Consider the following 13,315-nt stretch of genomic DNA (forward strand, 5'->3'; position numbering starts at 1 on the left):
CGAATACGCTGGCGATGTGGGGGGCGGGGTCACTAGGTGCCCACCTGGTGGGGTCTTGATGCTGGCATCATGGACTTCTCCGGGCCCCCATTCCAGGGAGTCCAGTCCTTTTGGTGGGTCTGGGTCTTCCTTCGCGCTCCGCTGCTACGGCCTTGCCACGGGGTTGGGTTTGCCCTTTATCCCGTGATTCTGGGGGCAGTGACGAGGTTGTTTCCTACGTTCGTTCCCGGGTGGCATGCGGGTTGTGCGTGGGTGTAGTCGTGGGGTCAAGCCACGGTCTGCTCACCCTGTGCGTTGGGTTGCTTGAGTGCCTCTTCGCACGGTCGGGTCCGTCGCCCTCCCGTGAAGCCCCTAATAGGGGGGATGCCCTCCATTAGGGGGGGTCGGGGGGGCTCGGCCCTCCCTGTTCTGATGGTTGTGGGGGGCTGTCAGCGGGGTGTATTTGTCAGCCAGCGGCTCCGCTTGGCCTCCCTTTGTGCAGTAGTGATGCCAAGCAGAGCCCCTAACGGAACAGAACGTTAGGTTATGGCTATAACCAAGTTCTGTTAGTTAGGGGTGATGCTTGGCATCAGACGGCCGCTGCAGCCCTTGACCTCACCTTGTGGTGAAAGCTTGGGTAGGAGGAGAGCAGGTGACCACACACCTGCTTATGAAGGTAAGCTGATGAGGGGTGTGGTCAGACTAATACTGGTATTAAAGGTATATTTGTGGAATTTTATTCAGTACGCGTGCACGTACGCGAGGGAGTGCAGTAGTGATGCCAAGCGTCACCCCTAACTAACAGAACTTGGTTATAGCCATAACCTAACGTTACTGCAGGTAAACAGTGAAAGAGAGGAGTCTTTAGTAGTTACTGCAGGTAAACAGTGAAAGAGAGGAGTCTTTAGTAGTTACTGCATGTAAACAGTGAAAGAGAAGAGTCTTTAGTAGTTACTGCAGGTAAACAGTGAAAGAGAGGAGTCTTTAGTAGTTGTGACATCCTCCGGGCACGACGCAAAACACAAGTAGATTTCTTTTTTTTGTATCTACTTTTTTCTCCCATTTTCTATTTTTCTCCCATCCCAATTTCGTATCGTCCAATTCTACCCTCCCCTGTCTCGAACGCTGTTAGGCCATGCCTCCCACAAGCCGGCTGCAATGTGGACGAAGCCTTACATCACGTGTCCCCTCCGGTACTCGAGGAAGCAGCCGTTGCATCTTTTCACCTGCACAGCGCGATCTCTCAGCGGCGGGGGTCTGCGTGGGAGGGACACGCCGCCCAGGTCGCTTCCTGATTCTGCTGCGCAGGCGCACCAACCGACCTGTAGGAGTCGCTGTCCACAACGTCCGATCCCCACCCATCAGCTTTCAACCCCTAACACTGCCAATTGTGTTAGTATGAACGACCAGCCAAGCTGATAGCAATGCGGAGAGCTGGGCTCGAACCCAGCGTCTCCTGCATTGGTGGCGAGCGCCTTGCCCACTACACCACCTAGCCGCCCACAAGTAGATTTCTTGAACTGATTTTAATGAAGCTTGTTCATTCTCCATCCAAACCTCATCCAAACCGTAAAATCCGTATGACATACAAATGCATACAAAAGATACCATTAACATTGAAGTCCATTAAAACCATGGTCAGAACATCACTGTAACATATACCACAATCATCTTCTAAAACAATCAATACCTTATTGGCTGCGTGCCAGTATAAGAGAACATCGATGCGTTATGGTAGTATGTCTTCGATCCGTATCTTGGAAGATTGTCTTGTTAAGTTGTCTTGATGGATTGTCCTTTGCTTATTAGCCCATTCTCCGCCGATGACGTGTTAACACGTCATTCTCTGCCATGCGTAATCTGCCTATGACTTGTTAAGGCGTCTTTGAGATCAATATTTCAAATTTTCGTCACGGTATTCATATGTCACCCACGGAGTCTTAGCTGGTGATGTAGGACTCCGCTCAACTCTGCAACGCTTCAATACCGCCACCTGGTGGCCGATCAGCGAGTTGCCAAAACCGGAAGTGGCCGGAAGTGCTTGGTCCGTCCCCTATTCCGTCCGGCCACTCGTTATCGCTCCCGGGACTCCATCCAGACACTGTGGATATCGATCCGTTGCCATAACTCAATAAACAACATGATTGGACGTGTATTAGTAATATACAACCCGGAAATGGATCGCATCGATCAACATCCCATAATAGCGATCTTTTTGCTCCACGCTCATCACCCAACGGTAAGAGGAGACTGGGGTGAGTTTCAGCGTTTTTCTTTACCATTTTTCGATACAAACTGCTCTGATCTATATATCACCCATACTACATAAATGATTTAACGTCGGCCACGGAATTATAAACGACCCCCCCCCCCCCTCCGGTCAACCGCAGATGATCAGTCAACACGTCTAGGACCATGTACAGTTGAATTTTTTTATCTGGCGTCGATCGGTATCAAACTGCATTTGATGATCTAATATATGCATTTATGGCTATATCTCACATTCTATGAAATACTGCAGAAAACGATAAAAACATATTTATACTCTAGACCGTATTATTGTATGAATGTGTGAATGAAAAAGTAAAACGTTTCTACATCCTGAACGATAGATAATTGATGTTGAATGGGCCATAGTAATGTCAATTTAGCAATACAATTTAAAAAGTTATAGCCCTGCAAAAAAGGTGAACATTTCCATAGACAAATAGTGTTGGCAGAGAGGCTACAAGGATGGATATAAGCTCCGGCAGCGAATGGGTTAGGATCGACAGGTAAGTCAATAATCCATCCAAGTTCATGGTTGCAAGTCAAGAGAGAGGGCGGAAACACGTCACCGGATACCAGGTGTGCCAAGTCTCGTGAGATGAAGTAATTGCGCAAACAAATAGAAAAATAGTGCACCACTAATATATATCTTATATAAACAAATAAGAAATACAGTGAAATGCAATTGAGTGTATTATTACTAATATACAAAAATAAGCATATAAATTGCAAGCAGAAAATGGGTAAGTGCCAAAACAGTTTAATGTTGAATAACTCACTAGTGCTCTAATCTGCTTCTATCAATGTAATGATCTTGTGTATTGGTCTCTCTAAATACACTGTACTGGTTGTGGCTTTCCCTTTGCTATCGTATGTGGTGTGGCTTACTAGCAGCTTCAACTTTCTGACTCTACCATCTTGTCCTGGGTAGACTTCAGTGACTCTTGCTAGTCGCCATTCGTTGCGTGGTGTCAATTCATCTTGGAGAAGGACGATGTCGTTGACTTTAGAGTTCCTTCTGGTTTTACACCACTTCTGTCTCTGTTGTAGGTTGAGAAGATATTCCTTCCTCCATCTTGTCCAAAACTCGTTGGCCAAATACTGAACTCGGCGCCACCTCTTTTGTAGGTACAAATCTTGTTTGATGAATTGTCCAGGTGGGGGCAGAATGATTGTAGATTTCATCGTTAGAATGTGATTCAGGGTTAAAGGGTCAGGTCCGGATGGGTCGTTCAGAAACTCAGTGGAGAGCGGCTTGCTATTGATTATGGACATGACCTCGTACAGGTACGTCCGGAGAGAGGTGCTGTCAAGCCTTTGTGAGGACTGGTCCAGAATGGTAGTCAATATGCTTCTTATCGTTCTTATTTGCCTCTCCCATACACCGCCCATGTGGCTTGCCACTGGAGGATTCATGAGAAACTCACATCCCAGAGCCTTCAGTCTTTCTTCATTCATTCCCTTCATAAGTTGTGTAAATTCTCTTCTTGCTCCAACAAAATTGGTTCCTTGATCGCATCTGAGTTGGCAAACGTTTCCTCTGATCGCAATGAATGATCTGACTACATTGATGAATGAATCTGTAGTCATATCGTCAATCACTTCTATGTGAACGGATCTTGAGCATAGACAGGTGAGTATAAGTCCATATCTTTTTAGATATTTTCTTCCATCTTTAACGCAGATTGGGCTGAAGCAATCTATCCCGGTGTAGGTGAAAGGTGGAGTTGCTTCCATCCAATCCGATCTTGAGGTAGGTCGCCCATTCTCTGTTCTTCATGGGGTCGTCTATACATTCGGCACTTGACACATCTGTAGAGGTGCGACGAGACAGCGCTGCTGCATCCCATAATCCACCATCCATTAGCTCTGAGTGCGTTTGTGGTCATTCCATGCCCTTGGTGTTGGATCTTTTCGTGGTGGTGTTTGATGAGTAGGGATGAGATGTGGCCTTTCTGTGGAAGTATCGCTGGATGTTTTATGTGTGGGTATAACTCTGCTTGACCTAGACGCCCTCCCACCCTGAGGATCCCGTTTTCATCCAGGAAGGGGTTTAGCCTTTGTAGCTTACTTTCTTTGGTCTTGACAAGTTCCTGCTTTTGCTTGAGTCCTTTTATCTCAGCCAGGAAGACCTCTTCTTGAGCAAGCTTAAAGATAGCAAGCTCAGCTTCTTTTCTTTCTTCGATACTTGTATTTTCGTTGGTGCGTTCTTTCAGACCTTTATGTTCTTTGGCCATTCGTTTTAACCTTGCCACTGCCTTTACAGCTCTTGTCCAGTCAGAGAACTTCTTCAGGTTGTCTAGTAAAGATCTCTCTTCTCTTGTCTCCGTGTTACACACGAGAGCCTTGCGAAGTTCCTGGTCATCTTCGTTGACCTCTTCCTTCTTGCATTCTCTGAGGAGTGGATCCTTTTGCCAAAGAAACTTTGGTCCGGTGAACCAGTTTGAGGACTTAAGTTGATCTGCAGTTAAACCTCGAGAGGCGTGATCCGCGGGGTTGTCCTCAGAAGCAACATAGAACCACTGTTCAGGTTTTGTACTTGTTGGCTACGAAGGTTTGAAATCTTCTAGCATCGTTGTTTATGTAGCCAAGAACAACTTGGGAATCCGTCCAGAAGGACTCTTGTAGATCTAGGATTTCGAGCTCATTCCGGAGCATGCCGCTGGTTCGAACGGCAACAACTGCTGCAGCGAGTTCGAGTCTTGGTATTGTTGTAACTTTCGTTGGAGTAACTCTTGCCTTTCCCATTACTAGACAGCAATGGACTTCATCAGACTCGCTGATTGTTTGAAGGTAGGAACATTCGCCGTATCCTGACGCTTGCATCTGCAAAGTGGTGAAGTTCGTAGCCTTTGACGTCGCCGAAATCTGAAGGTACGTAGCATCTTTGTACGTGTGTCTCGGACAAGTTGGGGAGGTCTCTGAGCCATGACTCCCACTGAGGTCTTAGGGTTTCTGGTAGTTCATCATCCCAGTCAACTTTGTCTCTGCACATCTGCTGGAGAACTTGCTTCCCGAGGAGGACGAAGGGTGCCATGAACCCCAGGGGGTCATATATGGAGGCTACGGTAGAGAGCACACCTCGTCTTGTCAGTGGATGGGGCTTTACTTGAACTCTGAACTGGAAGGTGTCGGATGTAACACACCACTCTACTCCAAGAGCTCTTTCCACATGTAGTTCTCCTAAGTCCATGTCTTGTTCCTTAACTACAGCACATTCTTCTTCTGGGATGCTTGCCTTACTGTTAGAGACAAACTTGTGCAGTCTCAACCTCCCAGTGCTGCAGAGTTCTCTTGACTCTTTGACAAGTCTTATGGCCTTGTCTTCACGTTCCACATTTGCCAGACTGTCGTCCATGTAGAAATCCCTTTGGATGAAGCGTCTGGTTTCCTTGTTGAACTGGCCTTTTCCATGCACTGCCAGATGTTTTAGGCCGAAGTTGGCACAGCCTGGGGACGAGGCTGCCCCAAACAGGTGGACCTTCATTCTGTAGACTGATGGTGCTGTATCCATTTTGCCATTCTCCCACCATAAGAAGCGTAGATAATCTTGATCCTCTTTTCTTACTTGAAACTGGTGGAATTTATTTTCAATGTCGCACATGACTGCGACAGAGCCCTTTCGGAAGCGGCACAGGACACCAACCAGTGCATTTGTTAGGTCAGGACCAGTGAGCAGATGGTCGTTGAGGGAAGTCTCTCGGAAGCGGGCAGAACAGTCAAATACGACGTGTTTTTTCCTGGTTTCTGCGGATGATACACCCCGCGATGAGGTATGTACCAGGCCGGGCTGTTGTCTATCTCTTCCTCAGGGACTCTTTCTGCGTCACCACAGGAGATAATATTCTCCATAAAGGTACAGTAGTCCTTGTAATAATTTCCATCTTTGTTCAGTCTTCTTTCGAGACCCTTCAGGCGGTGAATTGCGCTGATCTTGTTGTTAGGTAACTCTGGTCGTTTTGAACGGCAGGGACATCTCAAAGTGACCGTTTTCCTTCTGTGTGATGTTTTCTTTCAGCTTTGACAAGAACTTCAGGTCATCTTGTGAGATGGGATTATCTTCCTTGAACCTTTCTGAGAAGTCGGACTCTACGACCTTTAGTATTTCTGTAGGGGTCACTTCTTTCACTTTGAGCTGATTTACATAGTGTACTTCTGTTCGAAGGTTGATTGAAGACTCAACATCCGGTGTCACTTGTTTTACTTCTATATGATGACTTGTTCCGATGGCATCTCCGAAATCAACACAGGGACTTCCACATCCCACGATGCTCCATCCTAGGTCCGTCCGTTGTGCGTAGGGCTGGTTCGATTTGCCAGATACAACTTCCCTTGGTAGAAGCGCTTGGGAGCAGTTGTACCTGATGAGCAGGCCTACTTCGCAGTTCAACAGAGGTGCTATTTCTTTCTGAAGGTGCTCCAGGTGGGACCAGGACTTTGCTTTTTCTCTCGTTGGAATGTGAGCTCTGTTGACTGGGATGAACTCTCTTGTGTAGGCTGGTGGCAGGGATATCGTCTTGCCTGTATTGTAGCCACGGACTTGTAGATTACTCACTCTTAGGGAGTTTACTGTAGAGGTTGCAGTCATCGTGGTGAGTCGTAACTTGATCTGGCCTTTGTTGGCTTTCAACATGTCGGCGACTTCCCTTAGAATGAAGGTCGAGTCGCTCTGGGAGTCCAGCAGCGCGTACACAAGGACTTCTTCTGCTGGGCAGGTTGTTGATGAGAGCCAGACTGGGATGATTGCAGAGGTGATCGCGCCAACATTACCAACGATAGCTCTGTGAGTCGTAGCCGCTGTAGTGGGTATTTCAGGAGGCGTCGATTTAGTTTCATCTTTATCTTGATCCTCCCTTTCTCTTTTTTTATCTACTTTTTTCTCCCATTTTCGTATTGTCCAATTCTACCCTCCCCTGTCTTGAACGCTGTTAGGCCATGCCTCCCACAAGCCGGCTGCAATGTGGACGAAGCCTTACATCACGTGTCCCCTCCGGTACTCGAGGAAGCAGCCATTGCATCTTTTCACCTGCACAGCACGATCTCTCAGCGGCGGGGGTCTGCGTGGGAGGGACACGCCGCCCCCGTCGCTTCCTGATTCCGCTGCGCAGGCGCACCAACCGACCTGTAAGAGTCGCTGTCCACAACGTCCGATCCCCACCCATCAGCTTTCCCACCCCTAACACTGCCAATTGTGTTAGTATGAACGACCAGCCAAGCTGATAGAAATGCGGAGAGCTGGGCTCGAACCCAGCGTCTCCTGCATTGGTGGCGAGCGCCTTGCCCACTACACCACCTAGCCGCCCCTGATCCTCCCTTTCTCTAACGTGTGTAGGTTTCCTGTATTCCTTGGCTCTATCCGAGTGCAGTGATGTAGGGTGCCGCTTGTGGCACACGTCGCATTCACTCCTTCTGCTACAATTCTTTGAGAGATGGCCAGGCTTAAGGCAACCGAAACACAGCCTGTTCTCTTTAACGAAGGTGGTTTTCTCTTGTTCTCCTTCTTTCATGAACCTTCTGCATTTGAGCAAAGTGTGTCCATCCCTCTTGCAGAAGACACATGTCATGACCGTCTTCTCGTTTGAGCTTGTAGCCAGTACCTTTGCTCCGATGGTCCTATTCCTTCTGTCCTTTGGGTGCTCTGCTTCACCTTGTTTGATTGAATGCATGGAGGTAATTGGGTGACAGGCGATCCTTACTTCGTAAATCAGGAATGCGATGAACTGGCTGAAGGTTGGGAAATGGCCATTCTGATCTTCCATTTCAACGGACTTTCTACTCCACCTGGCCATCAACCAGTCTGGAAGCTTGGAGATAATCTTCCTATTCTCATTACAGTCGTTCAGGATTTCCAGGGCCTTTATGTGAATCATAGCCGCCTCACAACTGCGGAGAAAATCAACGAAACTTCTGAGCTCGAGGCTGTCTTTGTGTCCGATCTTGGGCCACTCGTTGAGCTTCTCTCTATAGGACTGTGCGATAGTGAATGGGTTTCCATATCTCTCGTTCAAAAGCTTCCACGCTGCAACATAAGCGTTTTCGGTGCAGAGTAGGAAATAGCCATCGATCGCCTTTCTTGCATCTCCATCTACATACTTGCGGAGATAGTAGATCTTTTCATTTTCCTTGATGTTCTTCTGATCTATCAGAGTTTGAAATGATAGTTTCCAGTCACTGTACAATAATGGATCCCCTTTGAATACTACAGGTTCAGGAATGGGGATTCTGTTTGAACTCACTGCATCTGCTAGGATCCTGACGAGCTCTGAAGTACTTTCACCCAGGAAGGGGACTACAGTTCTTGGTGCAGAGAGCACATACAGGGAAGGAGGAGTTGTAGGAGCAGGCATTTGGTTGACTGTTCTCCTCTCACTATCCACTTCGATGTTTAGCTTCTCTTCTTCTGTAGTCGCCACTTGGTCGTACACTTGGATTCTTGCTTGGGCTGCATTTAGACTTTTCATTTCCTCCAGTTGCTGTACCTTTCTTTTCCTTTCATCCAGGGTTCTTTGGAGGGCTGTATGCTGCGATATCATTTGAGCTTTGATTTTAGCTTCCTCTTCCTCTTGCTGCATTCTTCTTTTCAACTCATCTGTTTCTCTCTCCAAGCGATCCGCTTCTCTTTCCAAACGACGCTTGACAGCTGCTGCTTCTTGTTCGGCTATCTGTTCTTTAGCTTCCTCTTCCAGCCGCTGTATTTCTCTTTGTTCTTGGTCTTGCTCTTTTGTTAGCTTGAGAACAGCTTGGCCTGCAGCGACATCGGCAGCAGCTTCTTGCCGTCTTACTGTGGACCCATTCAAACGTACAGAGGTCTTCTTTGAGTTAGAGAAGTAAGAGTTGTTGCTTCCTGTGAATAGAGAACTGTCTTCATGGTTTGTCATCTTCTTCTTCAGGTGTTCCATACAGTCGGCTTGAGGCTCTTTTGAAGATGAACAGGGATGTTTGGGAGCACAGATCGACTCTCCTACGGGTTTCCTGATCTGGCGTGTCAACTTGTCGTAATTCTTCATATACGCGCTGGACGTCAGCGGAGAAACCACAGGTTTCAGTAATGACTATTTCGAGTTCCTCAGTTACTATCTCAGTTTGTGATAGTATCTCCTTGGCGTCTCTTACAATTATTTTCCATCTCTTATATACGAATTGGAACCTTCGCTGGAGTCCTAAAATTTTCTCCTCTTGCATCTCTCTGCCCTTCTCTGTCAAAGTTATGATTCTTCCACTTTTTCTTGTATTCCTTTCAGCAGTGTCGCCGTCTTTATACCTTTCTGGCTGCTCTTGGGAATCTTCTTTGTTTCTGGGTTTCTCTTCAACCTGATCGATAATCTGTTCCTTTTGGGCTATTGTGTCATCTTCTTGTTCTAGCTCAGTAATCTCTCCTTTACGTGACATGTTGAAGGCTATGTGTAAATGTCAAGTTAATATGCGAGACTAATAAGTGTATAAGCCTTACTATTATTACTTGGAGTGCGATTACTTAATTAATTGCTTAGTTATAAATGTAGACTTAATTAACCAAGCTAGTTTACTTATTTAACTAGGCTGGTTGACTTATTTATACCAGGCTAGTTGACTTATTTAACTGGGCTGGTTGACTTATTTATACCAGGCTAGTTGACTTATTTAACTGGGCTGGTTGACTTATTTATACCAGGCTAGTTGACTTTACTAATGTAGGCTGAATTCCCCTTTAATCTATATGTAGCAGGGTGGATTATCCCTGCTTTATGGGAGTGGTTGTACACGGCCACCTGGTAGCGGGATGCAGCAGAGCTGAGTCTAGCTGGACCCCCGACTGTAGGCCAGGAATGTCGAAATGGAGGTCGAGCAGCAGGAGCGGATGGGGCCTAGGATTCACTGACCTAGGGATGGTACTCTGGTCCTTCTTGCCTTCCAGGGCGATCAGCAGTAGCTCCCCACACACCCCCACTTCCCCCAATATTACCTGAGCCCTCCCACACCTGATGGCGGTAAGATGAATAATGTTTTCGCTCCCCAAAGCAGTACCCTTCCTTAATGACCTGTAGAGACCGTTAACAATAAACTATAGCCAGGGGTGGAGAAAGGGTTAAATAATAATGAGCATTACCCGGGCAGAAAATGGTTAAGACAACAGACTCAGTAACAGACACACACACAGTGCTCCCATTCAGTATTTGTTTAGTGAAGCAGTCTAATTCCAGTTACAATTAAATACAGTCTGATTCAAGTTAATTACGCCCTGGGCACCACGTGCTCTCGCTCTGTAACACAGACTAAAGTGCTTCCCACACTGAGCTAGACACAGTAACAAGACCTTCCCTTTAAGGGTTTATATATACTGTTCCACTACTCCATAGGTGGGGAGAGAGGGGAGGAAAAGGGAAGGGATAAAAGGGGTTACTGAATGGGAATTTTATAAAGGAACACACATATTATTAGTAATTACACTCAAAAGAAATTAACAGTGGGCCCACATTTAGCAAATAAACTCCTATCTAAGCCGGCTATAATGGTTGGGGCGCCCCTTTACACTGCTCTCCAGTGTGCATTCAAAGCACTGTTTATCTTCACCTTTATAGAGCTTGCTCCCCACAGTGTACTGTCTACCGAACACGTTTCAACACTCAGAGCGCTGCTACTTATCCAAGAGGGTGGGCCCAAACTCAGCACTGCTAGTCCGGATGCTAAGATGGCCGACGGAGGTCCCGCGATAACAGCCAGCGGGGCGGAGTGGATGCTGGGGCAGGTGCTGCTGGCAACGGCTTGAAGAGGCTGGAGGAGCGTGCAGTGTAGTGCCGTCGTCTGCTGGGCTGAAGAGGGGAGCCGTTGCGCATGCTAAACTGTGGTGCTCGCCTAAACACAGCTAAACTGTGGGTCGTATAGAACCCTCCTACTATGACGCCTATATACACAGCTAACGCAAGGTGGCCAATGCCTATCACCTGGTCTTCGGCTCTGCTCGCCGGGTGAAGCCTTCACAGTGTCTCTGGCACACGAACCAAACGCTAAGCTACCGCAGATATTTCTGGAATAACCCATTTGGTAGCTGAGTCTATTCCTTTATCCGGCGCATTAATCAAACGCTCAACTACCGCATGTATTTCTGGAATAACCCGTTTTGTAGCTGAGTCCATTCCTCGCACACTCACTCCTCCTCTGTTGCTCCTGGGATAGACGTCCTTCTCCTCTGAGTAGAACGTCCAAGAGGAAGTCCTTCTCTGGTGCACTTGCCGTTGAACTCCCTTCTTCCTCATCTGATGTCCTTCCTGCCCAGCGACCACCACCGCCGCCTGCCGGCACCTGTAGTACTGTCTCGCTCCAGCAGCCAGGATGAAGAATGAATGAGTGATCAGAGAGAACCGCACATTAATTGTCCATGTCCAGGAGGGATGATCAAGAGCGATCAACTGGTTACAACGTCCTTGTGAACATAGGGAATGCAAAAGATTACGTTAGCACCCTGAATAATAGCCAGACATATTCAGGTTGCTACATATATGTATCAAAAATAAGGTTGCTCAATGAAATTGCACTTTTAAACCTCAAAGCTCTTATTTCAATACATGCCTGAATGGGGATCTAAGCTACAGAAAGTACGGTGCTTCAAAAAACATTACAAACTAAACACATGGATAAAGGCGACACCTTGTGGTTGTGACTCACTCCTTTCACCCTTCTAATACGTTTACAAAATTACCCTTTGTTAGAACACTAATTCTTACAAGCGAACAACCTTATTGTTATATTGACGAGGCTTAACCCGAGGTTCAATAAGATTCCTTTATTGACTCGTTCGTATATCTGCATCCATTCATGACGCTCACGTCTGTCACGTTCAACTCGTGTGTCTGTCGCCTTCCTGGTGACGTCACAATAACAACGACAATCAAAGAGGTTCAAACCCGAACCTAATACATCACATCCTTCTCTTTAACATATTTTTTTTCTCAAACAGAACTTAGTATTCTACCTTTGTTTAGCTTGAACTCTTGCTAACACATCCTATTTCCCAAAACAAACTTAACAAACATTTCCCAACTTAAATGTTTACTCAGAGCATCCACCTGCTGTAAATGAAATAACAATGTTAGTCACAGACAACTTTCACTTTAAAGGATCCTGTAACTTAAACCCACTTGAACCACGACATAATGCAAAGCACTTAATGCGAAAACTTGAATATGAAAATACTCCAACAACATGCATATGAAAACACTCCAGTTACTCTCTGTATCTAGGAGGTAGTTTAACTGGTCTACCAGACCTAGTCTGATACAGCTGCGTTTCAGATTGTCCATCATGTGTCTCTGTTTGGTCTGCAACACCTGTGTTCTCTGCTGAACGTGTGCGTGTTGCCAGATTTTCTCTCGTGTCACAGTCCATGTTCTGGTAAGCATCCTGTTCATTTGTAGATGGAAAAGTTCTCTCCTCCGTTTGTCTCAGGTATTTTCTGTTTCTCCTGTACTGTCTCCCATCCGGTGTGCGAACCACATATGAACGCGGTTGGTCATGTTTGTGCAGGACCACGGCCGGCTGCCATGTTTCACCTCTTTGAACCCTGACGTTTTCTCCTGCTTGTAGGTCAGGCAGTCTTTTTGTTTGCCTGTCGAAGTAGAGTTTTTGTTTCTCCTGTTTGTCACTCAACTGCCTACGCACGTATGTAGTTCCTTCTGGAGTGAGCAGTGATGTCGAGGCAGGCAGTTTTCCTTTCAGCCGCCGTCCCATGAGCAACTGTGCCGGTGATAGTCTTACACCTTCCAGCAGTGTGTTGCGATACTCCAATAGCGATATGTAGGGGTCGCCATTACTTCCTTCTGATTTCTTCAGCATATTTTTGATAGTCTGTACTGTTCTTTCCACTTGCCCATTTGACTGGGCGTGACCGGGACTCGACGTGGTGTGGATGAATTCCCAGCTTTCTGCAAAGTCCTTGAACTCAGCACTGGAATACTGAGGACCATTATCCGTGAAGACAACATCAGGAATGCCATGTCTGGCAAATATTGATTTCAGTCCGACAATGACACTGCCACTGGTAGTGTCTCTCAGTTTTGTGATTTCCGGGAATTTTGAGAAATAGTCCACACAC

Source organism: Notolepis coatsorum (assembly GCF_963971535.1).
Source record: "Notolepis coatsorum genome assembly, chromosome: 6".
Classification (NCBI taxonomy): Eukaryota; Metazoa; Chordata; class Actinopteri; order Aulopiformes; family Paralepididae; genus Notolepis; species Notolepis coatsorum.